The sequence below is a fragment of the Saimiri boliviensis genome, chromosome 13 (genome assembly GCF_048565385.1).
Source record: "Saimiri boliviensis isolate mSaiBol1 chromosome 13, mSaiBol1.pri, whole genome shotgun sequence".
Taxonomy (NCBI): Eukaryota; Metazoa; Chordata; class Mammalia; order Primates; family Cebidae; genus Saimiri; species Saimiri boliviensis.
The window spans coordinates 19,154,845-19,182,602 of NC_133461.1; the positions used below are offsets into that span (position 1 = coordinate 19,154,845).

At 42.4% G+C, this 27,758-nt stretch overlaps 1 long non-coding RNA gene across 1 annotated transcript in view; it reads right to left on the bottom strand.

Moving 5' to 3' along the window:
* Positions 1–1,311: 1,311 nt before the first annotated feature.
* The window catches only part of LOC141580770 (uncharacterized), an 80,870-nt gene continuing 54,423 nt past the window's right edge, over positions 1,312–27,758 (bottom strand). The window contains exons 3-4 of the long non-coding RNA XR_012513085.1: positions 2,466–2,671; positions 1,312–1,945 (exon numbers count right to left, since the gene is read on the bottom strand). This is a non-coding gene — a long non-coding RNA (uncharacterized LOC141580770). The remainder of the gene's footprint in view (positions 1,946–2,465; positions 2,672–27,758) is intronic.

Genomic DNA, 27,758 nt, shown 5'->3' on the forward strand with positions numbered 1-27,758 from the left:
TGTTTACTTTAAGAGACGCCTTCTCTCATGCTGGTGGAGACAGTATCTGCCTCACCCGGGGGCAGCTGTGTTCCTCTCCTCCTGAGTTGCAAAGTATTCTTTGAAACTGATGTGATTGTGGTTGGAGGGAGTTAGGTGGATCCCTCAGGATTGTACTTAAAGCTGACTCATCCGTCGCATTAGCAGGCAGCACTGAAATCTAACTGCCCCGATAGCACTTTTCCTAGGGGAAATTAGGTTGTGGGTTTCTCATAGAAAAATTTAAAACGGAATCTTCAAAATACAACTCATTTTTTTTTTCTTCAAGGTCTGGTTTTATTCACACTCGGTGAAAACTGTGGGTGGAGAAAGGGAGAGCTAGACTTGCCAGTAGTTTCGCTTGCATTGTATGCTGAGTACCTAGCCCAAAGCCTACACGAAGTAGGCACTCCGTAAAAATCCATGTCATGCAGGGAGGGGAGCACTACACACTGGGGTCTGTTGGAGGGAAATAGGGGAGGGACAGCAGGGGGTGGGGAGTTGGGGGGGGGATGGCAGGGGAGAAATGCCAGATACAGGTGAGGGGGAGGAAGGCAGCAAAGCACACTGCCACGTGTGTACCTATGCAACAATCTTGGCTGTTCTTCACATGTACCCAAAACCTAAAATGCAATTAAAAAAAAAAAAAAAAAGAATTTCTCTTAAAGCCCAGACCCACCCTCTGACATGGATCACTGAAGATGAAACCCCATTTAGTAAAGAAAATTGCAATGTCTTCACAGCTGAAAAACATTGCCACGTGGAGCACTTGAACTACTTGAGCTGTTGTATCTCAGATACTTTTCTGTCATTCTCTATTATCCATCCATTCAATAAACAGTCTTTAAATGTTTTAAAAAAATGCGTGTCATGATCAAACTAACAAGTAGGGATTGGGCCGGGCGCGGTGGCTCAAGCCTGTAATCCGAGCACTTTGGGAGGCCGAGGCGGGTGGATCACGAGGTCAAGAGATCGAGACCATCCTGGTCAACATGGAGAAACCCCGTCTCTACTAAAAATACAAAACATTAGCTGGGCATGGTGGTGCGTGCCTGTAATCCCAACTACTCAGGAGGCTGAGGCAGGAGAATTGCCTGAACCCAGGAGGCGGAGGTTGCAGTGAGCCGAGATCGCGCCATTGCACTCCAGCCTGGGTAACAAGAGCGAAACTCCGTCTCAAAAAAAAAAAAAAAGAAAACAATTAGGGATTGAAGAGGAAAATTTCCCAATTGTAAATATTTCTAATCCTTTATATTTTGCTATATACATTCAAACTATTGATTCTAATACTAGAGTGATTTTAATATTTTAAGTACAATGCGATGTCGTTAAAGCTTTGGTTTAGAAAAAATACAGATTAAATGCCTAAATGAATTCAGCTTTCTAAGTTAAACATACCTACAGGGAATGTTTGGGTTTTATTTTGTTTATTTTTGAGACAGGATCTCTCTCTCTTTCTCTCTCTCTCGCGCGCGACTTTTTGTTTGTTTTGTTTGGTTTTGCATTTTTTGAGGATCAGGGTTTCACCTTGTTGCCCAGGCTTTTTTTTTTTTTAATTTGAACGTTACAAAGGAGGCAGCAACAGTCAATCTGCAGCTCCACAAATTAATTACACACCAAGTCCTCAGGAAACAACAGAAAGGTTCACAACTCCCATCCTAATGGACAGAACCAACAGATTCTTTGGGCTAAAAAATAAAGGGAATAAAATGTGACAGGGTGAATCAGACCAAGTGAACATGAATTTCAAGTAGTTCCGACAGTTAAAGAGTAAGCGTCGGCCTGGCAAGGATCACGTGGGTGGAACGTTTCTAAGGCCCCCGGGCCTCGGAGCTGCTGCCTGTCTATGCTGCTGCTGCTGGTGCGGATGAGGCTTGGGAATGAAGGCTTTTCCTGAAACGTGCTCTTTGGTCCAGTACGGACAGTCCTGGTGAACAAAACGAGGTGAGAGAATCAACTTCTGTACAGTGCAGGAATAACAGCAACCCCCTTTGAGAAACTCAATGGAGCTAAAATGTGTTCAGGCCTTGAACAAAACCTAGGACAGTGCCTCTAGCACTTAGTGAAGTGCCTGTGATAACTGCAGAAGTCATTGCCCGAGGAAGGGGAGGGGAGGCAGGAGAGGGAAGGAGAGAACAGAAAGTAGATGATGCAAGAAGCCAAGTCCAAATGCTCGTTGCTCTCTCACCTGGATACCTAGGTGAAGCCACTAACAATGGCAACTCACCTCGACTTTTCCTTCCCAGGAAAATTACCATCTAAATTTAGATATTCTCAAGTTCCAGGATTTTCCCAACTTCTCCACCATCAAAAGGCGCTTGTTTTGTCCCTCATTAACGAGGGGTCACTGAGAGGTGACTTACTCATTTGGTAACAAGATGAGGTGTTATGGCTCATAATAGCGGAATGTGTCATCTCATCAGATACATTTACATTTTAATGGATACCTTGAATGCTTTAATCCGAAAGGACTGGCTCATGTGAGAATCTCAGGCACTGTAGGAGCCCTGGTGGGAAAACTTGGCTGGGTCATGGGCTTCCAATGCCGTTTCAGCAGCAGCAGCAATATGGCCGCCATCAACTCAGGTGAGAAGCAGATTTCCAACTTCAGGAGGAGGCAGTTGTGATAGTTATGTACTCTCTTGAAGCCCGGCTGGAAATAGAAATCACAGAAACCTGTGGTGGCTCATTTCTGACTTGAGTTTCCAGATCAAGAGATCCAACTGTTTAATTAAAAAGTCTTCTTTAACATTTGAACTGATTTCTTCTGTTTATATCTCAGTGAAGCTGGAGGGAAACTAAGCAATCTTCCCATTAGGCGTTCTTTTATACACTTGAGGGCCATAATGAGGTACTTCCCTCTCTAGGCAATATAACCTGGGTTTCTCTGGACTTCTCTTAATAAGAATCCCTTTGGTGCTACCATAATTTTTCTGGCTTTGCGTTAATTTTTCATAAAATTTCTAATTTTTCATAAATTTCTAATGCAAGGACTGTGCCTGCTTTGTTGTTACTGCTGTTGTTGTTTCCTTTGGAAAGTTAACAGCCTCTGCAGCTCATCCCACAGTCAACAGTTTCTGTTTCTTTTAAACAGTTTCTATTAAACTTTTTTTTTTTTTTTGAGGCAAGGCATTCATTGTTTTATCTCCTAAGCTGGAGTACTGTGGTACTATATTGGCTCACTGCAGCCTCAACCTCCTGGGCTCAAGCGATCTTCCTGCCTCTGTCTCCCAAGTAGCTGGAACTGCAGGCACACACCACCATGCTTAATAATTTTTTTTTTTTTTTTTTTTTTTTTTTTTTTTTTTTTTTTTTTTTTTTTTTTTAGTGGGGATGGAGTTTTGCTCTTGTTGCCCAGGCTGGAGTGTAATGGCGCAATCTCAGCTCATTGCAACTTCTGCCTCCCAGGTTCAAGCAATTCTCCTGCCTCAGCCTCCTGAGTAGCTGGGATTACAGGCATGTGCTACCAAGCCCAGCTAACTGTGTATTTTTAGTAGAGACGGTGTTTTTCCATGTTGGTGAGGCTGGTCTTGAACTCCTGACCTCAGGTGACCTGCCTGCCTTGGCCTCCCAAAGTGCTGGGATTATAGGTGTGAGCCAGTGTGCCTGGCCATAATTAAAGTTTTAAATAAAATAAAATTGAGTTGCATTCTCTTTTTTAAGCTTCCCTGGAACTTGCCAAGGTCTTCCAGTATGAAGGTGCAAAATTGGAAGTACCTATCATGTTTAATTTATTCTTATAGTCACAGCACTTACCACAAAATCTTGCCTATAATGTGTGTTCATGAAAATGCTTGTTGACTAATGGGTGGTGAAGAATGGCTGTTTCGACCCAAACCATCTGTCACTTGTTATATCTCCTATGACTTTCAACTTTCATATTAATAAACAGACAAAATGTGTGCTTCAAACAAATGCGATTTATTCTCACTGTTTACTCAGAACTTAATCTCTTATCACATTTTTGGGTTCGCTTTTTAAGCACAGGATTACATGTTAGGGAAGATTTTCTTGCATGAAAGCCAGTGCCTTTGGGGAGGTCAGTTCTGAGAAAATTTGAGACCATGACCATATTTGAGCAAAGGTTTTTAAAAATCACATTATCCAAGAGTGACTGCCATTCCCTCAGATGAGAAGCAGATATCTAAGTCTTCTCAAGTACATAGTTGGATATTCTTTTGAAAGTTTTCTAGAGACACAGAAACTGCTTTGGGGATGAAAAATTAACACAAATATTAACGGAAATGCTATGAAAGTGAGGACTGTAAGGATCACAACTTGAGATTTGTAACCTCCTTTCTGAAGTCCTTATTTCCTTGGAGGTGGGGTGGCTGCATGGTCAAATGCATGTGCTTACCTATAGACTCCACTTCCAAGGATAGCGATTTGCAGGTTTCCTGCCACCTAGCAGTGTTTCAAACCATACACTTTACCCTTTAAAACTTCTTTATGTCACGTCCATAATCCCAGCATTTTGGGAGGCCAAGGCAGGTGGATCACAAGGTCAGGAGTTTGAGATCAGCCTGGCCAATATGGTGAAACCCTGTCTCTACTAAAAATACAAAAATTAGCCGGGCGTGGTGGCAGGCACCTATAATCCCAGCTACTCAGGAGGCTGAGGCTGGAGAATCACTTGAACCCAGGGCAGTGGAGTTTGCAGTGAGACGAGATTGCACCATTGCACTCCAGCTCCAGCCTGGGCAACAGAGCAAGACTCTGTCTTAAAAAAAAAAAAGAAAAAAGAAAAAGAAAACTTCATTGTGGATACTCTAAATATAAGATATTCTCTTATATAGGAACAGCACAGTAATCAACATCAGGAAATTTATTTATTTATTTAGAGACAGAGTTTTACTCTTGGTCGTCTAGGCTGGAGTGCAATGGCGTGATCTCAGCTCACTGAAACCTCTACCTCCAGGGTTCGGGTGATTCTCCTGCCTCAGCCTCCCAAGTAGCTGGGATTACAGGTGCTTGCCACCACGCAAGGGTAATTTTTGTATTTTTAGTAGAGATGAGGTTTTCGCCATGTTGACCAGGCTGGTCTTGAACTCCTGACCTCTGGTGATCTGCCTGCCTCAGCTTCCCAAAGTGCTGGGATTACAGGTGTGAGCCACCATGCCCAGCCAGGAATTTTAATATTAATTCAATGATTTTATGTAATCTATAATTCATGTTCAAATCATATCCACTGTGCCCATAATGCCCACGAGAACAGTTTCTCTTTCCCTCCAGAATCCAGCCCAGAGCCACAGTTTGCATCTAGTTGTCATTTAATCTCCACTACAGTCTTTCCCAGCCTCTCTTTGTCTTTTATGACATTGATATTTTTTAAATATATAGGACACTTATTTTATAGATAGTTCCTCAGTTTGGGTTTGTCTTGTGTTTCCTTATGATTGTGTCTAGGTAGATTTTGAGGGCTCTTCCATGAAAAGCTAAAAATCATAGATTCTTCCAATGTTTTCCCATTTCGTTCAGAATGAAATCTGCATACTTGGCTGGGCACAGTGGCTCATGCCTGTAATCTCCACACTTTGGGAGGCCGAGGTGGGTGGATCACGAAGTCAGGAGATAGAGACCATCCTGGCCAACACGGTATTTCTCTACTAGAAATACAAAAAATTAGCCAGGTGTGGCGGTATGCACCTATAGTCCCAGCTACTTGGGAGGCTGAGGCAGGAGAATCGCTTGAACCAGGGAGGCAGAGGTTGCAGTGAGCCAAGATCATGTCATTATACTCCAGCCTGGCAACAGAGCAAGACTCCATCTCAAAAAAAAAAAAAAAAGAATGAAATATGCCCACTTTACTTTATTAAGCCCTGCAAGTCCCTGTGAGGCCTGTTTTTTATAGCCTCTTCCTGACCAGGCTCTGGCTCACTCTGCCTCTGTGTCTTTGCACCTGCTGTTCCTTTTCCTGGTATGCTCTTCCTTCAGGGTCTTTGCCTGTCTCACTCCCTCCTTCATTCAGGTACATTTCACCACACACTGCAAGATAATCTCAGATTCCCATCCACAGCATTCTTTCAGTGTTCAGAGCCCTCTCTTCCTGCCAGACTTCTGACAGCCTTCCTCTTCCTGCCCCTCCCCCAAGAGTGGGCGTGTGCTTAACACGGACTGACACTTTGCTCTTTGGAAGTAGCCTGGTGTTCCTTCAGTGCCCTGTCAGGATGGAGCGTGTATGTAAAGCACTATTAATTTACATGACAGTGACACCTAGTGGACCAGCTGGGACCAGCTTTGAGCTAAAGGCTCTTGATACCCCTCAAGACACAAAGACAAAATAAACAAAAAAAAAAACAACAAAAAGCACCACCTTGATTTCTGGACAGAGTCTGAGGTGAGATCTGGAGGATCCAGTGAGGTTGCTGTGGAGATATGACCTGGCCATTGATGGGTTAAAGATATCTGAAGACAGGTTTCTGTTCTGTGTGTGAGGGGAAGGGGAATAGATGCCAGGCCTAAAAGGAGAAAAATAAGACACACTGGGGTGTGAGACTGCTAAAGTTAGTATAAATTCATTTCTCAAGAGATCAATTTTTAATTCAAAAGGTTATGAACGTGAAATGGTGTATGCTCTCGCCAGCTGACGGTGATGATTCAAAATGAAAGAATTCATTAAGTGTACTCAGCTGAGGAAAAAATTAGTAAATTTTTCTATTTATTTATACTTTAAAATATAAATACAGGCTGGGCATGGTGGCTCATGCCTGTAGTCCCAGCTACTCAAGAGACTGAAATGGGAGGATAACTTGAGCCCAGCAAGTTGAGGCTGCAGCGAGCCATGATCACGCCACTGTGCTCCAGCCTGGGTGACAGAGTGAGAGCCTTTCTTTAAATAAAAAAGTAAATCTAAATATAAATACAGCTGACCCTTGAACAAGATGGGGTGTTAGGGATGACAACCCCCCATGCAGTCAAAAATTTATGTATAGCTTTTGGGTCACCAAAAACAACTAGTAATAGGCTACTTTTGACCGGAAGCCTTACTGATAACATGACGGTCAATAAACACATATTTTTAATGTTATGTGTATTATATACTAGATTATTATAATAAAGTAAGCTAGAGAAAACATGTTAAGGAAATCGAGGAGCAAGAAGAGAAGGCGTTAGTCTCAGGGGCGGCAGAGGTGGGAGAAAAATCTGTGTGTAACTGGATCCTGCAGTTCAAACCTGTGATGATTCAAGAGTCAATGGTAAACCAAATGCTTGAATATTGAGACATTACCTAAAAAGTAGCTTTACTTTTTTTTATTTTTTGACATGGCGTCTCGCCCTGTTGCCCAGGCTGGAGTGCAGTGGCACCATCTTGGCTCACTGCAACCTTCGCTGGTTCAGGCACCTCTCCTGCCTCAGCCTCCCAAGTAGCTGGGAATACAGGCGACTACCGCAACACCTGGCTAATTTTTCTATTTTTAGTAGAGATGGGATTTCCCCAAATGGACCTGGCTAGTTTCAATCTCCTGACCTCAAGTGATCCACCCACCTCAGCCTCCCAAAGTGCTAGGATTATAGGCATGAGGCCACTGCTCTCTGCCTAAAAAGCAAGCTTTAAAATGCAATATAAAGAAATATTTTAATTACGATTAGGAGTTCAATCAATTTGCATTTCAACAAGTAATGTGCAAGAGTGCAGTTTTCTCACATACCAACAAACTGTATTACGAGTCTTTTTTTTTTTTTTTTCCAAGACGAAGTCTCACTCTGTTGCCTGGGCTGGAGTGCAGTGGCAATCTCAGCTCACTGCAACCTCCGCCTGTCAAGTTCAAACGATTCTCCTGCCTCAGCTTCCTGAGTAGCTGGGATTACAGGTGCCCACCACTACGCCTAGCTATTATTTTGTGTTTTTAGTAGAGACAGGATTTTACCATGTTGGCCAGGCTGGTCTCGAACTCCTGACTTTGTGATTTCACTCTTGTCACCCAGGCTGGAGTGCAGTGGTGCAAATCTCAGCTCACTGCAACCTTTACTTCCTGGGTTCAAGTGATTCTCCTGCCTCAGCCTCCCAAGTAGCTGGGCTTACATGCATGTGTCACCATGCCTGGCTAATTTTGTATTTTCAGTAGAGAAGGAGTTTCACCATGTCGGCCTAGCTGGTCTTGCCCTGACCTCAAGCAGTCTGCCCTCCTCAGCTTCCCAAAGTGCTGGGATTACAGGCCTAAGGTAGACCTTTCATAACTGCTTTTGTTACCAGGTTAAGTCATGGAGTTAGAAAGTAATTAGAAATTTCTGAGAGGGCATCGTAGGTTTTTGAAAGCTCATTTTTGTATGTGTTATTATCTAGCACTTGTTTGGGATGCTGCTGTTCCAAAGGCCAAATAACTCCCAAATCACTCAACCCAAGATTGTCTTCAGCCCACTGTCTGTGAAGCCAAGTGCAGAATGCAAAGCCCCTCACAGAAAAGGACACAAAGTCAGACCGAGTAGAGGCCACGGGCCATGCTCAGGGCCAGCCAGTCTCCAAACACGGAACTCACGTGTTGTTCTTTTCTGGGACATTCTATTTGAATTATTGTTCGATTAGTCAACCGCAGACCTTCAAAAGGGAACAATTTGCTAGCGTGATAAGGAGGTTATTGCATTCTTCGGACTGTGTGTCATAATTAGAGTTAGCAAACTCCAACAGTCTTCGTAAAAATAGGCTGTCTCATTTTTGCAGGTATGAAGATGATTTAATTCTCCATGGGGCTTCTTAATTTTCCTGGACAGTAAGACAGGGCCAGTAAGCTCTACACAGTACTGTTTTATGATATAAAAATACTAGCTTTTAAAATTTATGATGTTTATAGGCATTCACTGCTTGAATCAAGGTTAGACTTATTAAGAGATCAGAAGTGATTTTATTACAGCAGCATGTACTTATTTTAGTCCGAAAGAATAAAATTAATAGGCAGAAACAGCTTTTGTTTTTGTATGCATCCTGTAAAATTGAGTTATTTTGCTTATGTAAAATATCAATAAGTCATGTGAGGACCGTGCCACCTTTTGAAAATGCTACACACCTACTTCTAAATGTGTTAAAAGTTACAGCACATCCCAGACTTGTCCAGAGCGAAAGAAGTAAGCATCTGATCGCTCTTGACTGTGCCTTCCCCATCAACAGTTGCTGATGGCGTTGGGGAGAGCCACAGAGCAAGGCTGCACAGCCAGATGGAAGAGACTTTTTATTTAGAGGCAAAGCACCTACATCTCTCTCTCTGGTGTCCATAATTTCTACTTTCACGCTCATCAGCTTGTACCTGATCCCCTAACCTTAATTTCTTTCTCCTTAAAAGGCTGATTTGGATCGATTTGTTAAGAATGGTGTCCATTATCTAATGAGTCAAGAGAGAAAGGGATTTCTGTGGTTACATATAAGCCTCTGGTAGGTCTGCAGAAGTTACATGTGAAGAGGGTAGCAAGGAAGTCACCCACGAGCCATTTGCATGAAGGTCACACTGGCTTCACTGCACACTTTGAAGCCTTCTGAATGGTTGACATAGATGCTGGTTCTCAGGTTCAATCTGAGGTCACACTTCATGACTATGCACATAATTCACATGGCAGAACACTCCACTGTGTATGCCAAGCCAGTGTGCACAGTGTCTTTCTCTGAGGCACCTGATATCCTGTCTTGGAATTCTGCTCTGGGTATAACGAGAATAGTTCCATGGTGCTTTCCAATTTTTTTTGCTAAATTCTCTTGAACAGACATGAGCAAGTAGCAGCTAGAATCCCTTTCATATTTGAAGGTCAAACAGCCATAGCTCACATGATTTAGATTCTTCAGCCACTCAGAGTAGGATACTGTCCCTCCTTTGGCATTCAAGTAGAGATCTGGGATAATCATAATGTTTCAGTTCCTCCCTGTCACACACACTCCTAGTCCTCCCGTCTTGAAAACCCCCTCTCTGGACCTCACTTTGCCTCCTGCCTCTGCCGACTTCTCTCGTTTTTTTTTTTTCCTATAAGAAACCCCCTGAAACAGTTGTTCACATGCACTGTTTCCACTTTTTCTCCTTCCATTTTCTCCTGAACCCACACACACTTGGCTTTGCACCCAATACACCGCCAAAACTGTCCTAGCCAAGGATGCCAATGACTCCAGGTATGATTTGTCCAGGACTGTCTTGGTTTGTGCCTGTTGTCTTGGCGTAATTATTAATTGAGTCTCCTTTTTCTCTCAAAGGGGATGTATATATCTCATAAATACATGTACATATTATATATATATATATATATATATATATATATATATATATATCACATATATATCAGATGTCCATATGGAGTAGGAATAGTCCTTTACATAAAAGACTATTCATATTCACAGTGAAGTTATCACCATGTTGCTGCAAAGGACGTGGTTTCATTCTTTTGTATGGTTGTATAGTATTCCATGATGTCTATATACCACATTTTCTTTATGCTATCAACTGTACAATGTGAATATTTTTGAATAATAGTCTCCTCTGACTTTGTTTTTGATACAGAGTCTTACTCTGTTGCCCAGGCTGGATTGTAGTGATGTGGACTCTGGTCACTGCAACCTCCACCTCCCAGGTTCAAGCAATTCTCCTGCCTCAGCCCCCCAAGTAGCTGGGACTACAGGCATGCACCACCACACCAAGCTAATTTTTGTGTTTTTTTGTAGAGACAGGGTTTCACCATGTTGGCCAGATTGGTCTCAAACTCCTGACTTCAAGTGATCCATCCACCTCAGCCTCCCAAAGTGCTGGCATGAGCCACTATGCCTGGCCTCCCTCAACTGTTCTATACAGAATATTCTTTATTTTCTATGAGTCACAGCCTCACTCTTAATTGCAGAACTCCACTGCCTCGGTGAGGGGGCTGAACAGAAATTTATGGCCATATCCTCTCCCTAATCCAGAGAACCAGGTCCCAGGCTCCTGGTGTGGACCTGGGTAGTGGAGTAGGGGGTGAGGGAGGAAAGAAAGTCCAAGTTCTCCTCACACACACGCTCAGGGGTCTCACTGTTACCCAGAGATCACTACCCATGCTCGAGTACCTGGTTTCAGAGATTTCTTGGCTTGGTCACTGGCTGACCTATAATGTTGGGTCACAAGGATGTGTGTGAATTGGCCTGTGGAAGGGCTCCTTAGGGTCATGGGGACAGAGAATGAATCTTAACGCCTCTGAGCTGGCTCTGCCCCATATACTGTCCCTTCCTGCCTGCCTCCTGCTTTTCCCCAGCCACCCAGTTCCCTCCAGTGACCACTGCTGGGCTCTTTCTGGACTACTAAAAGCCACCTAGCGTTCTAGGCACACAGCCCTTCCTGTTGGGAAACAGCTCTTTGGGGTGATCCATCCTTCCTTCAAGGCCTGTAGGAGCTGCTGTTTACCCATGTCAGACTCAGAGGAACCTTGTAGCAAATGGCATGATGCCACTTCCCCTGCTGAGCAAGAATGAGTTCGTTCTTATATGAGGGCCCCAAAATGTTTGCATCCTGTTAGGGTTAGGGAAAGATGTCCTCCAGCCGGGCTTGCCAGGAAATCCAAGGAGCTTTGGTAAAGTGTAGCCTTTGACCACAAGCCCTTGTCACTGTCATTGACCTCACAGGAGGAAAACTTGGTTGGGGTCTCTCACCATGGACTGGTCTTGTTTGGTTCCCACTCAGCTTCGCTTATTTGGAGTAAGGCTTGTGGAGCCTGCTTCTCCCTGTCCGCCCCAAGCAGCAGTCCCCGTGGGTACGCCTGGACCAGTCTCAGCCCCTCTCACCTTCCATTGATGATTTTCTGGTTTGACCCCCTCACCTACCAACTTAGCACTTGTTGATTCTCCACCATACTGAGCCTGCATGGATCTGGGGACCACCAAAGAGCCTGCCTACTTCTTTCCTGAATGTTAGTTTACAAAATGATTGACAGAGCTAAGATCACTTCATGCTGGTGGGCAGAGGCCCCTGCCCTACCGTGGCATGTCACTGTTCACAGGAGCCCTGACTTAGCAGAAGATCTTACCATGGGGGATCCGGGAAGGACTCTAAAGAGGATGCTGAGGTTCCTGGGAGCCTCTTTCCTGCCTCGCCATCCTGAGTTGACTGGCTCTGCTATGATTAGGAAAGTTTTGTCCTATGCACCTAAGTGAAGCGGGCATTTTTGGAAACTCCTTTGTTTCATGGAATAGTCAGCTTAGCACCAAGAAAAACATCATGTTTATGTGTTCACAAGGTCTCTTCATCATGAGCAAATTATTTGCTGCTCACCATATGAAAAAATGAACTTTCTGAGCGCTTGGAATCGAAGGAAAAGTGAAATTAATGGATCAAAGAGAGCTTAGACAACAACATGAATGAAGACCTCACTTTCCAAAAGCATGTTTAAACACTTTATTTAGAAAACATTCCCAAAGTTTATAAATAGTGCCTAGCTATCAGTTCCAGCATCAACCTTAGAGAAGCACTTCCAGCTTTCTGAGTTTCTGTGACTGTAGCCAAATGGGCTTGGAATGGAAACTTTTTTTTTTTTTTTTCAGTCTGGCTTATTGTTGTTTCTTCTGTGGCCACAATATTTCTCTGGAACATGGGATTACTCAATCAATCAAATATTTATTGAGTAACCAGACAACCAATGGAAAAATTAGACTTAGATCATATTGTATTCCATACTCTTGGTCTGGGTAGATTTACCTTAAACACTTAAGAAAATTAAAATCACTAATAGTCATGTTTGCTTTGGAGCTTAGAAAAAGAATCTACTTGGTTAAAAAAAAAGGAGACACACACCCATGCTCAAGCAAATACATGCCTATGACACTTGGCAAATAAGGAATTTACACACTCAATTGCCTCATTCCAGTATCTACTTGTGATCATTTCTCTCCATTTTAGCTGTTTTCTCTTTAATATGTCAACAATACCCATGACACCCACTTGAAACTGGGATCCATGAGAATTAAATTTCAGTCTCTTCAATTTCCTATAGGAACAGTAGGGCTGTAAGAGATTGCAGGCTCCGTAATTCCAAGAGACTTAAGTTGAACATAAACTGTGTATTGGGGAAAGGCTGTACACATACTTATGCTTTTAGTAAATGGCTGTTGTGGGAGTCATTAGTGCTATTCAACAATATTTCCAATTCTCCTATAGCTTGGGACATGGAAAAGTTTCACTGCTTTGCCAATTTGAAGTTAGGGTTGGCCATGTGACTTGTTTTAGCCAATATCATGTGAGCAGAAGCGATTGTTTTTGGGCAGATGCACAATTTTCCATATTCCTTTCCATTTCCATGGCAACTGGTGATGTTCCAGTTCACAGAGACTCCATTCACATGGATCTCTAAGTGAGGATAATATAAAAAAGTATCCTCTGCTGACCTGAAATGGACACAGGCAACAAATAATAATTTGTTCTAGGCCACTAAGATGCTGGGTTATGTTTTTTTCCTGCAATGCAAGCTTGCATATGCTGAATAACATGGAAATTGGTACATACAAGTGGGCTGTGGCTTTACCTAAAGATCTAAAGTAAATTATGTTGGCTTAAGGTCCAGGTAGTGAGTGGCAGGAAACTGTGCATGCAGTAATTTAGGATGTAGATTGTTCTGGTAAGCCTTTGCCTCTAGGGGAAGAGATTGGGAGAAAAGATTATTGTTAGTGTAATAGTATGTGCTTCGGTGATGGCTGCTTTTGGCAAGATGTTACAAGAAAGAGGTAAGCTCAAAAAGAAATTGGCTCATATTCAAGCAGGAATGTCAGAAAATAGAGTTCAGGAACTTACAAGCCTGAAAGAAGACTCCATTCTAAATAGCAAATTATAAAACTGAGAAAAACTCACTGCTGTTGAGCTTAATATCCACTCCTGGCATTGGGTTATGAAGTTGCCATTTCATGATAAAAGCAAGCATACAACTTTATCTGTAGAAAAAAGTATTTTTCAGACTCTCTAAGGATGGGCAATATGGTGTAAAATGTTTCCAGCTACAATTTTTGCAAAATATATGAAAACATTCTTCAAATTGATGCTTTATTCCTCTCCTCCAAAATTTAAGGACATCATGTTAGTGTTAATTCTATGAAAGTTACTTTGTGAGGAGTTATTACTAGAGTTTAGATTTGTTGCTTTCTGACAGTCTAAGTTACTCCATAGATAGGGCTTACAGGACCTAGAGAAATGGAGACTTTAATATATTCCCTTTAAATCCCAAATGTTAGCCAGTGGCTCATGCCTGTAATCCTAGAACTTTGGGAGGCCAAGGCAGGTGGATCACAAGGTCAGGCTAACATGGCGAAACCGCATCTCTACTAAAAATACAAAAAATTAGCCTGGCGTAGTGGCACGCACCTGTAGTCCCAGCTACTTGGGAGGCTGAGGAAGGGGAATCGCTTGAACTTGGAAGGTGGAGGCTGCAGTGAGATTGCACCACTGCACTTTGGGCAACAGAGCAAGACTTAGTCTCAAAAAAAAAAAAAAAAAAAAAAAAAAAACTCCCAAATGTTTTGGCAAATGCTGAACTTCACTCAGTTTATGACCAGGTTATTTGGCCAATGCCTGTAGCAAACATCTTCATTGTCTTCTCTTTTTAAATATTGTCCCTTTGTGTTCTTTGTGCTCTCACACCATTTATACATTGAAGATCCAACACCCAATGTGATGATATTGGAAGGTGGGGCCTTTGAGAGGTAATTAGGTAATGAGGTCATAAGGGTGGGGCCCCTTAATGGGATTAGTGCTTTTATAAAAAGAGGAAGAGGCCGGGCACAGCACATGCCTGTAATCCCAGCACTTTGGGAGGCCGAGGCGGGCGGATCATGAGATCAAGAGATCGAGATCATCCTCGCCATGATGAAACCCCATCTCTACTAAAAATACAAAAATTAGCCGGATGTGGTGGCACACGCCTGTAGTCTCAGCTACTTGGGAGGCTAGGTGGAAGAATCGCTTGAAACCAGGAGGTGGAGGTCGCAGTGAGCCGAGATTGCACCACTGCACTCCAGCCTGGCAACAGAGCAAGACTCCGTTTCAAAAAAAAGAGGAAGAGAGACCAGAGCTCTTTCCCTCTGTCATGTGAGGACACAGGGAGAAGGTGACCTTCTGGAGGCCAGGAAAGGAGCCTCCCAGGAACTGAATCTGCTGGCACCTTGAACTTGCATTTCCCAGCCTCGTGAACTATGAGAAATAAGTGTCCTTTAAGTCACCAAGTCTATGGTATTTTGTGATAGCCACCCAATCTGACTAGGTCTCTAACCATCAGAATCCTTCTTGCCTTTCCAGGTCCAGTTGAAATGCGAATCCTTCATGGAACATTTGATAAAGGCAGTGATGATAATGATAGATCGTATTTTTAACTAGAGGTAAGATTAATATTTAGACTTCTATTTTTCAGGTGCTGGGTAAATGATTTTAGGTGATTGTCTCATTTAATTCTCATTATAAGGTTATGACTTGGAACCATTATTATCAGCATTAGGCATTCTTTCTGTTTGTTTTGAAACAGGGTCTTAGTCTCTTGCCCAGACTGGAGTACAGTGGTACAATCATGGCTCACTACCAACTAGACCTCCTGGGCTCAAGAGATCCTCAGGCTTAGCCTCCTGAGTAGCTGTGGCCACGGGCACACACCACCATGCCCAGCTAATTTTTGAAAGTTCACATCAGGCATTCTTTGTGCCAGAATTCCATAATTATAGAAATGCTCTATTATGGCCTTGGATCAGACACAGCCGGGTTTGATTCCTAGCTCTAACACTCACTGGAATAGCTGTATAACCTTAAACAAATTTAACTTTTCGAAACATATACGTACAAGAATTAAAAGAATTAACAAGTCATAAGCACAGCTGTCGTCCTGGGATGTTCCCTCACCAACAGCCCAGAATGCCCTGTGCCTCCCTCTTGTGTTAAATCCTGTGCAATCTCAGCTTTGGCTCACTCTTTTATTTCAGTGGAGCATATCCTCTAGATGTGTTCCAATAAACTAAATGGGATCCCGAAGGCTATGTTCATGAAAGCTCGTATGTCTGAAATTGTATTTATTTGACTGCTTCCTTCAGAGGTACCTGGTTCCTTCTCTTCCTGAGCTGTCCGGGGTTCGTCAGTGTTAAACAGCTCTTTTTTTCCCCCCATTGCCAACATGGATTCTGGTTTTCTCATGTTTGCCGAATCAGTTTCTATTTATCCCTGTGTTTCCCTCCTTCTGAAATTGTGTAACTGTTTTCTCCCAACAGTCTTTTTTTTTTTTCTTGTGAGTCTACGCCTCTTTTTAAACCCCTTTATTGTAATGAAATCTTGTTGTGCTTCTAGAAGGAACACAGGCACCCACAAGTATTCAGACCACCATTTTAATGAGAAGTGTGGACTGTTTTTTTAGCATGAAAATTTAGGAGGCTGACTAGCGTTCTCATCCATACGGATCATTACCTCTTTTACATCAAGACTGGAAAACAAGAGGAGGAGTTGGGATGGGAAGATAATGATTTCCATTTGGTGCAAAATGATGTAAAGTTCTTGAGGGACATTCAGATAGAAACTTTTTGAATTTTTTTTGGATGGAAGAGCTTAAAATTTAAGAGAGAATTCTGGGTTAGATAAGGATATATGCAAGTCATCAGTAAGAAGGTGTATTAGGTCATGCTATAAAGAAATACATGAGGGTGGGTAATTTATAAGAAGAGAGGTTTATTTGGTTATGGTTCTCATGGATGGTGCTCACCCATTCATGAGAAATCCACCCCCATGATGTAATCACTCCCACGAGGTCCACTTAACAATTAAACATGAGATTTGGGCAGGGACACACATACAAACTATATCAGAAGGTAACAGTGAGGAGACCATGTAGGGAGAGCGGAGGATGGTGGACCCAGTATCACTAACAGTGATTTTTAGAGGAAATTAGACTATTTCCCAGGGTTTTGTTTTGTTTTACTACTCAATTTCTGGGATTAAAGAAATTGAGCAAAACTCCAAACTCTTTTTAGTTTTTAAAAATAGACTTCCTTTATTGAATCAATCTTAAATTCACAGCGAGATTGACCAGAAACCACAGAGAGTTCCCATATCCCTCCTGCCCCGACACGTGCACAGTTTCCCATGTTATCAACATTCCCCACCACAGTGGTACATTTATTACAATTGACAGACCCACATTAACACATCATTATCACCCAGAATCCATTGTTTCCATTAGGGTTCCTTCTTGGTGCTGGATAATGTATGGGTTTGGACAATCTAATATATGGGTATAACACCTATCCACCATTACAGCATCATCCAGAATAGCTTCACTGCCCTAAAAATCCTCCATGCACAATCTTCCTCTTTTTAGAGATGTAGGCAACTTACTCTGATTTCCAACATTGCTTTCTGAATCTCAGCCTACGTGAAACCAGAACAATGAGATGATGGTGTGCAGAAAGCTAAGATAGAGGTGGGGTTGCTCCAAAAACTATAAGTTACCTTCAAATGTCTAAGAGATTTACGGCACTGTGCTGAAAACTGCCTTCCTCTTTATACATCCACAGACTGCAAACAGGCTAGCACTAGCTTCTCCACTATAGAAATGGATCATCTCAGCTCATGATCCAATAAATCCTGGCAGGGAGCTGAACACCCTGGCAACATTAGCATGACAATGCCCTAGAGATACTAAGCAAAGTCACACATATGCTATACTTACTACATTCAATCATGGTATATGTAACCTCCTTGAGAGAGAAAAAAGTTAATCACTCAAAATGAGAGGCTTTGCCTTTGTCGGAGTTGGGAATCATTGCCTGTATGGTGTGGCCTCTATGAAAGGAATTGGAGGAATACAACTCACTACTCATGATGAATTTCTAAATTTTTCTCCAGATCAGGCATTGAATCTGCATAGGTGTGTGGACAGGTATTTGGTTAGAAGCTTAGGTATCTGTGTCATAAAGCAAAATAGAGAAGTTTAATCTGAAAACAATTAAGGGCAAATGTTACCAGTTAGTCATCAAGATCATGAAAAGATCACGGGACCCTGTAGACGGTCTCATTTTGAGTGAAATCACTTAAAACGTATTCTGATTCTGCTGAGACAATGGTTTTTCATTTTGTCTGCTCATTAGAATCATGAGGCAAACATCTAAAAACAGTAATTCCCTGGATGTCACGCATAAAGTTTTGATTTAATTGGACTGAGTGGGGCCTGGGCATCTGGCTATTTTAAAAGTTCCTTTCAGTGATTCTACATGTAGCCAAGGCTGGGATTTGCAGTATGAATTGCCTTGACCTATACTCCCAATAACTGGATAGGGTGATCCGCTGGATGGAGTTTAGTGGTCTATTCCGACGTCAGCATCCACTGACGAAAGTGACCAAGTAGCAAGGATACAATAACATGACTTCTGTTCAATGAATGGTAAGTAAGTGAACCTCTCACATTACAGATAAGAAACAGGCTGAAAGAGGAGAGGGTCCTCACTCAGGGTCATTTGATTAGATGAGAGGCAGAAACGAGAGTGGAACCAGGTCCTGAATCGAGTAGTCTAACATAGACTAGACTTAGCTGTCTTTGTCTGAAAATAGGTTTCTATACCAAATCCCATCAGTCGCCTCACCTGGTATGCTTCCAACAGCCATAACATATCAGCACTACCCAGAACACGGGAGAGCAGGGCCTCTCCATCCAGTGGTCCCATGAGTGTGTCTTAGGGGCCTTTTCATGCAGAGCCAGCTTGGGGAGGGAAGGATCAGGGTAGACCAGGATTTGGGTGCTTTACCCCTGTTTCAAGCAGAGCAACTCTAGTTTTATCTGTTTTATATTTTGGTCTTCCATAGAAACAATATTTATTTATTTAAATTTATTTTTGAGACAAGGCCTCACTCTGTTGCCCAGGCCAGAGTGCAGTGGCACAACCAGGGCTCACTGCAGCCTCTACCTCCCAGGCTCAGTGGATCCTCCCACCTCAGCCTCCTCAGTAGCTGGGTCTACAGACACATGCCACCACCCCTAATGTATTTTTTTTTTTTGGAGACAAGCTTTCGCCATGTTGCCCAGGCTTGTCTTGAAGTCCTGGGCTCAAGCAGGCCTCTCACCTTAGCCTCCCAAAGTGCTGGGTTGACAGGTATGAGCCACCACACCCAGTCTATTTATTTATTATTTTTTTCTTTTTTTTAAATTGCATTTTAGGTTTTGAGGTACATGTGAAGAACATGCAAGACTGTTGCATAGGTACACACATGGCAGTGTGGTTTGCTGCCTTCCTCCCCTTCAATTATATCTGGTATTTCTCCCTATGCTATCTCTCCCCACCTCCCCACCCCCCTGTCTCTCCCGTTTCCCCCCAACGGACCCCAATGTGTAGTACTCCCCTCCCTGTGTCCCTGTGTTCTCATTGTTTAACACCCCGCTATGAGTGAGAACATGCGGTGTTTGATTTTCTGCTCTTGTGTCAGTTTGCTGAGAATGATGGTTTCCAGGTTCATCCATGTCCCTACAAAGGACACGAACTCGTCGTTTTTGATGGCTGCATAATATTCCATGGTGTATATGTACCACATTTTCCCTGTCCATTCTGTCATCGATGGGCATTTGGGTTGGTTCCAGGTCTTTGCTATTGTAAACAGTGCTGCAATGAACAGTTGTGTGCATGTGTCCTTATAGTAGAATGATTTATAATCCTTTGGATATATACCCAGTAATGGGATTGCTGGGTCAAATGGAATTTCTATTTTTAGGTCCTTAAGGAATCGCCACACTGTCTTCCACAATGGTTGAACTATTTATTTTTTAGAGATAGGGTCTCACTCTGTCACCTAGTCTGCAGTGAAGTGGTGCAAACATAGCTCACTGCAACCTGAACTGCTGGGCCTCTTAAAAGTGGACGATGGTCCACTCAAAAGTCGAGAGTGATTCTCTTGACTCACCCACCTAAGTAGCAGGGATTACAGGTGTGAGCCACAGTGGCCAGGAGCAAAAAAGAAAGACATTTTTCTCCAAGAACCAAATAAGGAAGGAATATGAAGGAAACTGTTCAATGCTAAGAAACAGAAAAGCAATATTAAAAGTAATAAAGTGATTTAGTCCAATACATTCTCTAGTGTTACATCTTTTATAAGAGATAAACAAGACTGAAAAGTTAAAAGATAAATCCAAAGCCTTAGTAGATGATGGTCCACTCAAAAGTAGCCTCTCACTCTGTCCCCATATTTTCATACATTTTTCCTCCATCTCTATTTTCACAGTTATAATACTGGCTATAGAATGCCCAAAACTTCCAGAATAAGTAACAATATTGAACATCCTGTATTACTCCTGATTTTATTAAAAAACACCTACAATATTTGAATTTTAAGGCTGTTTGTTGTTGCGATGGATCTTTTCCATGATGTTAAGTCTGTTACGGGAAAGTCTACTGGACTTAAGAGAGAATTTTAAGCCTCTGGGAATAAAAATCATATGCTTTATCTTATTTCGGCTATCGGTATGAGATATTGGTAGATTTTCAAATATCTGTCCTTCTTGTATTTCCAGGTAAACATTTCTTGGTTATCCTGGCTTTCTTTTAATGCACTCTTTTTGTTTTAATTTATTTTAGAAGAATTCTGGATGCACAGGAAGTTGCAAAGATAATACAAAGAGGCCCCAAGTTCTCTTCACCCAGTTTCCCCCAGTGGTCACATTTGATGTAACTATAGCACATCCAAATCAGAAACTTGACACTAGCACAACTCTGTGTGTGTGTGTGTGTGTGTGTGTGTGTGTGTGTAGTTTTTTTCATTTTTGTGGTGAAACATAAAATATATAAATGTAACCATTTTTATTTTTATTGTACAATTCAGTGGCACTAAATATTTTCACAGTGTTGTATAACCATCATCAGTATCAATTTTCAGAACTTTTCATCATTCCAAACAGAAGCTCTGTACCCATTAAACAACAAGCTCTCCCCTCCCATTTTTTCCTCCAGTCAGCCCCTGGAAGTCATTATTCTATTTTATGTCTCTATGTATTTGTTTACTCTAGGTCTTTTAATGTACTCTTGATTTTAATTTACAGCTTTGCATGAATGTTTGTGTATTTTTAGCTTTGCATGAATGTTTGTCTATTTGTGTAGTTTTATCATTTTGATGCTTTACCAGATACCGTCAGAGAGTATGCATTTTCACAAATTGGACCCAATAGTTTTTCATCCTTTTCTATTTTCTGGAACAATATATATTACACTGGAAATGGCTATTTTTAAATTGATATTTTAAAAGAAACACTATGATAATATCATCTGGCCTAAAATATTAAAAAAAAATATTCTCTTAAAGATTTACTGGGGATGACCTACACTTTAGTTAACTCACGCTTGGTGTTTATGATGAGAGAAGTTGGGCAGAATTGCACATAGAGAGAATCATAGAAACCTTAAAAGCATTAGAAGGTCAAGGCTTGGTCCACAATCTCTCAGTCTTATCTCCTTATCTACTGACAAGGACTCTGTCCCCCAGAGAGGACAAGAAACTTTTTCCAACCTTGAGCCAAGACAAACATCCAGCTCCTGACTCTCCTCCAATGAAAGGATGCACCATTTGAATTCCCATCTTTCTTGGAAGTGAATCAATATAATCAGACTGATGTAAGAGGAAGATAGTGTTAGAGGTTTTTCCAAAATGTTGTTGAGAATTTGCAGTTGTATTTCCTTCTAAGAACTCTTCTCTAAAGGCGGAATATTATCTGAATTTCCCTTCCCTGGGTGCAGAGGAGGTTGGAGGCTGGCCCAGGTCAGAGCTTGTGGAGGGCATGGCTGTGACCCAGGACTCAGGAGGATGCTGAGAGTCAGGTGGGGAGCATCATCAGTATGTGGGCTGCATGGTAAGCAGGTCACATGGTCAAGAAAGGTCAAGGCAGCCATGGAAGGCCAGCGAGGTGTAAACAGAAATAAACAAGAATTTAAATTAGTACAGTCTTTATGGAAAACAGTATGGAGCTTTCTCAAATAACTAAAAATAAAACTACCATTTGATCCAGCAATCCCACTACTAGGATTTATTTCCCTTTGGGCTATACGCAAAGTAGCAATCCCGCTACTTTGGGTATATGCCCAAAGGGAAATAAATCATCATATCCAAAAGATACCTGCACACATATGTTTATCACAGCACTGTTCACACTAGCAAAGATATGGACTCAACCTAAACATCCGTCAGTGGAGGATTGAATGAAGAACATGTGTTATATAGACAAAGCGGAACAGCGTTCACCCAAAAAAGAATGATATCATGTCTTTTGCAGCAACATGGATGGAATGGGAAGCCATTATCCTAAATGAAAGAACTGAGACAGAAAATTAAATATCACATGTTCTCACTTATAAGTAGGAGCTAAACAAAGGGTGCATGTGAAATATAGAGTGGAAAAAGACACAGAGGCTACAAAAGGTAGGACGGTGGGAAGGGGGTTAGGGTTGAAAAACTACCTATTGGGTACAGCATTCACTGTTGGGGTGATGGGTATGTTAAATGCCCAGACTTCACGACTATGCAACATATGCATGTGTGAAACCTGCACTTGTACCCCCTAAATATATAAAAGTTAAAAACAAATAAAATGACAAAAAATAAAAAAGGAAATCAATAGTGAGAAGGACAGTGAGCAACCTAGAGAAATAGGACAGGCTGTTGCCTGGTGGCTTTTAGGTGTCATCACATTGTGGTCCCTGAGAGCAATCACCCCACACAGTCACCTGATTTTTTTTTTTTTTTTTGAATCAGAGTTTCACTTTATTGCCCAGGCTGGCGTGCAGTGGCACAATCTCAGCTCACTGCAATCTCTGCCTCCTGAGTAGCTCGGCTTAGTGGCATGCGCCACCACACCCAACTAATTTTTGTATTTTTAGTAGAGACAGAGTTTTGCCATGTTGGCCAGGCTGGTCTCGAATCCCTGACCTCAGTTGATCTGCCCACCTCAGCCTCCCAAAGTGCTGGGATTACAGGCGTGAACCACCGTGCCCGGCCCTCACTTTTCTAGAATGAAAACTGGGGCAGGATCACACTGAAGGTCCCTCTCTTCGTATAACTTTTTTCTCTTTCCTTCTTAGCACTTGGTGCAAATTGATTGGAAGCCTAGTTTGTTTTGAACAAGTATGTTGCAGTCTATGGCCTTGAGTTTGTGTTTCCATGTACAATAGGGTGCAAGCATCTTTGGGACTGAACTCTTCATTCTCTTGAGAAAAAGATTAGCCTTGCCTTGTCTGAGTGGCTGGGAAGCTACGATTTTAGGTGTGGGTCCATGAGCCATCACTAAGCAACAGGCTCTGGGGTCAGGGACACCATCTGGATCCCAAATGGGGTAACACTGTGTGGGTGTTAACAGTCTCTGAGGATTGACTCCAGAGAATCATTGAATTTCTTCAGGACTTACTTATTTTCACATCCCTTATCCCCACAAGAGCCTGTGACTTACAGTCTAGATGTTAACATCCTCGTGATATCAATTAGAGAAGGTAAGGGTACAACCAGTAAAAGGCAAACCTAGGACTAGAATCTAGATTTTCAAAGCCATTTCAGTAAAATGAAGTAGACTATAAAATAGATGAAAAATTAAATTTAGTGGGGCATGGTGGTGTGTGCCTGTAGTTCCAGCTACCTCTGAGGCTGAGGCATGAGAATCACTTGAACCCGGGAGGCAGACGTTATAGTAAGCTGAGATTGTACCACTGTACTCCAGCCTTTTTTTTGGAGACTGTCTCAAAAACAAACAAACAAACAAAAAAGATAAAATATAATTTAAAATTCAAATGAAGTAGAAAATAACGGTATGGCTAAGGAAGGCTCCTAAAATCATTTTTTATTTTTTGAGACAGTCTTGCTCTTGTTGCCTAGGCTGGAGTGCAATGGCGTGATCTCAGCTCCTCACTGCCTACTTGGTTCAAGCAATTCTCCTGCCTCAGCCGCCTGCATAGTGGGGATCATCAGCCGCCTGCGTAGCGGGGATCATAGGCATGCACAACCATGCCCAGCAAATTTTTGTGGTTTTAGTAGAAATGGGTTTTCACCATGTTAAACAGGCTGGTCTCAAACTCCTGACTCCAGGTGATCCACCTGCCTTGGCCTCCCAAAGTGCTAGGATTACAGGTGTGAGCCACCACGCCCGGCCTCTTTTTTTTTTTTTTTTAGACAGGGTCTTACTCTGTCACCCGGGCTGGACTGCAGTGATATGATCTTGGCTCAGTGCAGCCTCAGTCACCGGGTTCAGTGATCCTCCCACCTCAGACTCCTGGGTAGCTGGGACTACAGGCGCATATCACCACACCCGGCTAATTTTTTGTAGAGATGAGATTTCACCATGTTGCCCAGATTGGTCTCGAACTCCTGGGCTCAAGTGACCCACCTACCTTGGCCTCCCAAAGTGCTGGGATTACAGGCCTGAGCCACTGCACCCAGCCTAAAAGGAATTTTAAGAAGTTGTTTCAGCTGGTGGCCACAGGTTGGATTTCCTGATAGGCAGGAATTCAGGAAGAGGCAGGACCCCGAAAATCCTGATTAGTAATTGCAGTCTGAGAGCCACAGACTATGGGTCTGAGAGTGGAGACATTTTAGGGCTGTACTTGAAGGACAGCTTTCCACTGACTTTTCCCTAAAAAGAACAAAACCAGAGTAAACCAGCAGTTCTTCCCTCTTCCTGCCCCACTGATTTGATCTCAGCCACATAAAATACACCGTGCACCATTTCTTGTTTGATCTGTGACTTTCATGCTTTGAGACGAGGCCTCATTCTGTTGTCCAGGCTGGAATGCAGTGGTGCGACCAGGGCTCATTGCAGTCTCAGAGGATCCTCTCACCTCAGCCTCCCAAGCAGATGGGACTACAGGCCCGTGCCAAAACATCTAGCTAATTTTTGTAGAGATGGGGTTTTGCCATGTTTCCCAGGCTGGCCTCAAACTCCTGGGCTCAAGTGATTCTCCCACATCAGCCTCCCAAAGTGCTGGGGTTATAGGCGTGAGCCACCATGCCCATCCTAGTAGCCCTTCTTCTTTCAGATCATTAAGATCTCAATATATCAACAGGAAACAATATGCACTCAGCATATCAAAGTGCCTTTTTATGAAGCTGAAGTTCCTAACCCTGGCAGCACATTGGCATCAGCTGGGAATTCTCAGCAACTCTGGAGGCCCAGGACCAACCATGGGACAATTAAAATCAGAACTGCAGGGATTGAGGCTTCAGGCATCTGTGTATTTTAAAAGCTCCCCAGTGATTCTAATAAGCAGCAAGGCTGCAAACCACTCAGCTGAGGCTTCCTTCGCCATTGGCTGGATCTTGGTCCTGTGCTCTTAACTGGGAAATGTGTATATAAGCAGCTGGGGCTGTTGGGGCCACTGTCCTATCCCTGGAACACTCTTGTGCTCCCATTCCCACCCCCATAAATAGGGGGTGCATTAGTCCATTTTTACACTGCTGATAAAGATATAGTGGAGACTGGGCAATTTACAAAAGAAATAGGTTTTATGGACTTAGTGTTTTACATGGCTGGGGAGGCCTCACTGTCATGGCAGAAGGTGAAAGGCATGTCTCACATGGCAGTAAGCAAGAGAAGAGAGCTTATGCAGTGAAACTCCCCTTTATAAAACCATCAGATCTTGTGAGACTTATTTACTATCATGAGAACAGCAAGGGAAAGACCTGCGCCCCATGATTCAATTACCTCCTACCAGGTCCCTCCCACAACACGTGGGAATTCAAGATGAGATTTGGGTGGGGACACAGCCAAACTTATCAAGGGGCCTGCAGGAGCAGAGGGTGGGGTACCATAGTGGAGAGCCTCCCCTCACTCATGGCCCAGGGTTCCCTTTCATTGCCCTGGGGTGGGCTCAGAGAAATCCCAGGGGGTGTGTGAGCATCGTCAGGATTATCTTACAAGCCAGGTGCCTGATCTCTGCAGCTGAAAGCAACCCAAGATATGCAGATGGGTCAGAAGGAGCCGTGAAAGGCCCAAACTCAGCAACTGACTTAATCTCCTTTCTTGGAAGATGTGGACTTACTCCCTTCTGATGCAGGTAGCCTAATTCATTTATCATTATTTCTAAAACGGGCCAAAGGGAGAAATGTCACATTCCCATTTTATAGACCTGGAATGAAATATAAAACTGTTCAGCTTTATAAAGGAAGATGCCGTTCTCTTAGCCAGCTGCGGTAATGATTTAAAGAGGAGACATTATACCTAGATGTAAACATGAGAATAATAACAAAGGATAGTTTATTTAACTGACTCTGCTTCTTTATCAGAGATTATTAGAATCTTGACTGTTTATTAGCTTTCATAATGTAATTTGTGCTTTTCTTTATTCATTACGTGTCCTTAAGACCACATTGTTTTTAGCCTTTTATGACCCTTAAGGAGGACAGAAAGTTATGAGACTAGGATTTTCCAAAATGTGTTCCAGTAGATGTTGTGGTGGGGGGTGGGAAGAAAAATTATGTGGTCAAATACATTCGGGAAGCATTCGATTCAATTAAGTTTAAATAGGTTCTTTTGCTACAGATCTGTAATACGCCAGGTGTATTTCAAATCCTTGGGAGTGGCCTATAGCATAAAGTGCTTGCAAAACTTAGTTTTCTGTAAAATTCATTTTTTCAAGGACCAGCTTGTGGGACAAGGAGGCTAAGTGCCAAAAGAACATACTCTGAGAAAAGCAAAATGAGACAAAAAGAAGCAACAAAGCCTATTCTTTTAATTTGCTGAACATTAATGAGCTTAAGTTGACAGACTTCAGCTGTAACATATTTAAATCTGGTATATTAAAGAATGTGTTGATTTCAAAATGCAGTAGAAGACTAGGATGTACTGCCAACAAAGAAGTGTCAGTTGCTTACTAATGAGCTAAAAGAATTACATTGGCCATACTGACTCAAAACAGTTTTGAGTTTTCCTGAGAGTATAATAAAGCTGCATTATTGCTTTAAACTTATAAAAAGATTGAAGACAAGAAATTCAATAAATTTCTTGACCTGGACTTCAAACTTCAATAAAGGGATTTGAGCAGCAATATCATCAATAATTGAAGTCACAATTTCTGTATTAAGAGAATAATCATGCTGCCATCCAAAAAAATAGCCCTTAAAGGCTGGATGCCACAGCTCATGCCTGTAAATGCAGCACTTTGGGAGGCTGAGGTGGGAGGATCACTTAGAGGCCAGGGGTTCAAGACCAGTCTGGGCAACATAATGAGACCCTATCTCTACACAACAGAAAAAATTTAGATAGGCATGGTGATTGCACCACTGACCTTTAGCCTGGGTGACAGAGTGAGACCCTGTTTCAAAACAAAAGTAATCCTTAAAGATCACAAAAGGTAGAATATGTTAGTCATGGTTCTCCAGAGAAACAATCAATAGTGTATGTGGTGGAGGGATGAGGGGGGAAATGGAGAGAGAGAGAGAGAGAGAGAGAGAGATGGAGACAGAGAGACACAGAAAAATATTGATTTTAAAGAATTATCTCACACCACTGTACTGGCTGATAAATCCCGTCTGCAGGGTAGGCTGGTAGGCTGGCAGGCTGGAGATTCAGGGAAGACTTGACATTGGAGGTTGGGTCCAAAGACAGTCTGCTGATGGGATTTTCTCTTTTGGGGGAAGGATGAGACCCACCCATAACATGGAAGGTAATCTGCTTTACTCAAAGTCTACTGATATAAATTTTAATATTGTCTAAAAAATAGCTTCTCAGGGATATCTAGACTAGTGTTTGACCAAGTATCTGGATACTATGGCCTGCCCAAGTTGACACATAAAATTAACTGTTATAATGACTTACAATATAAACAGCCAAAATTATGCAAG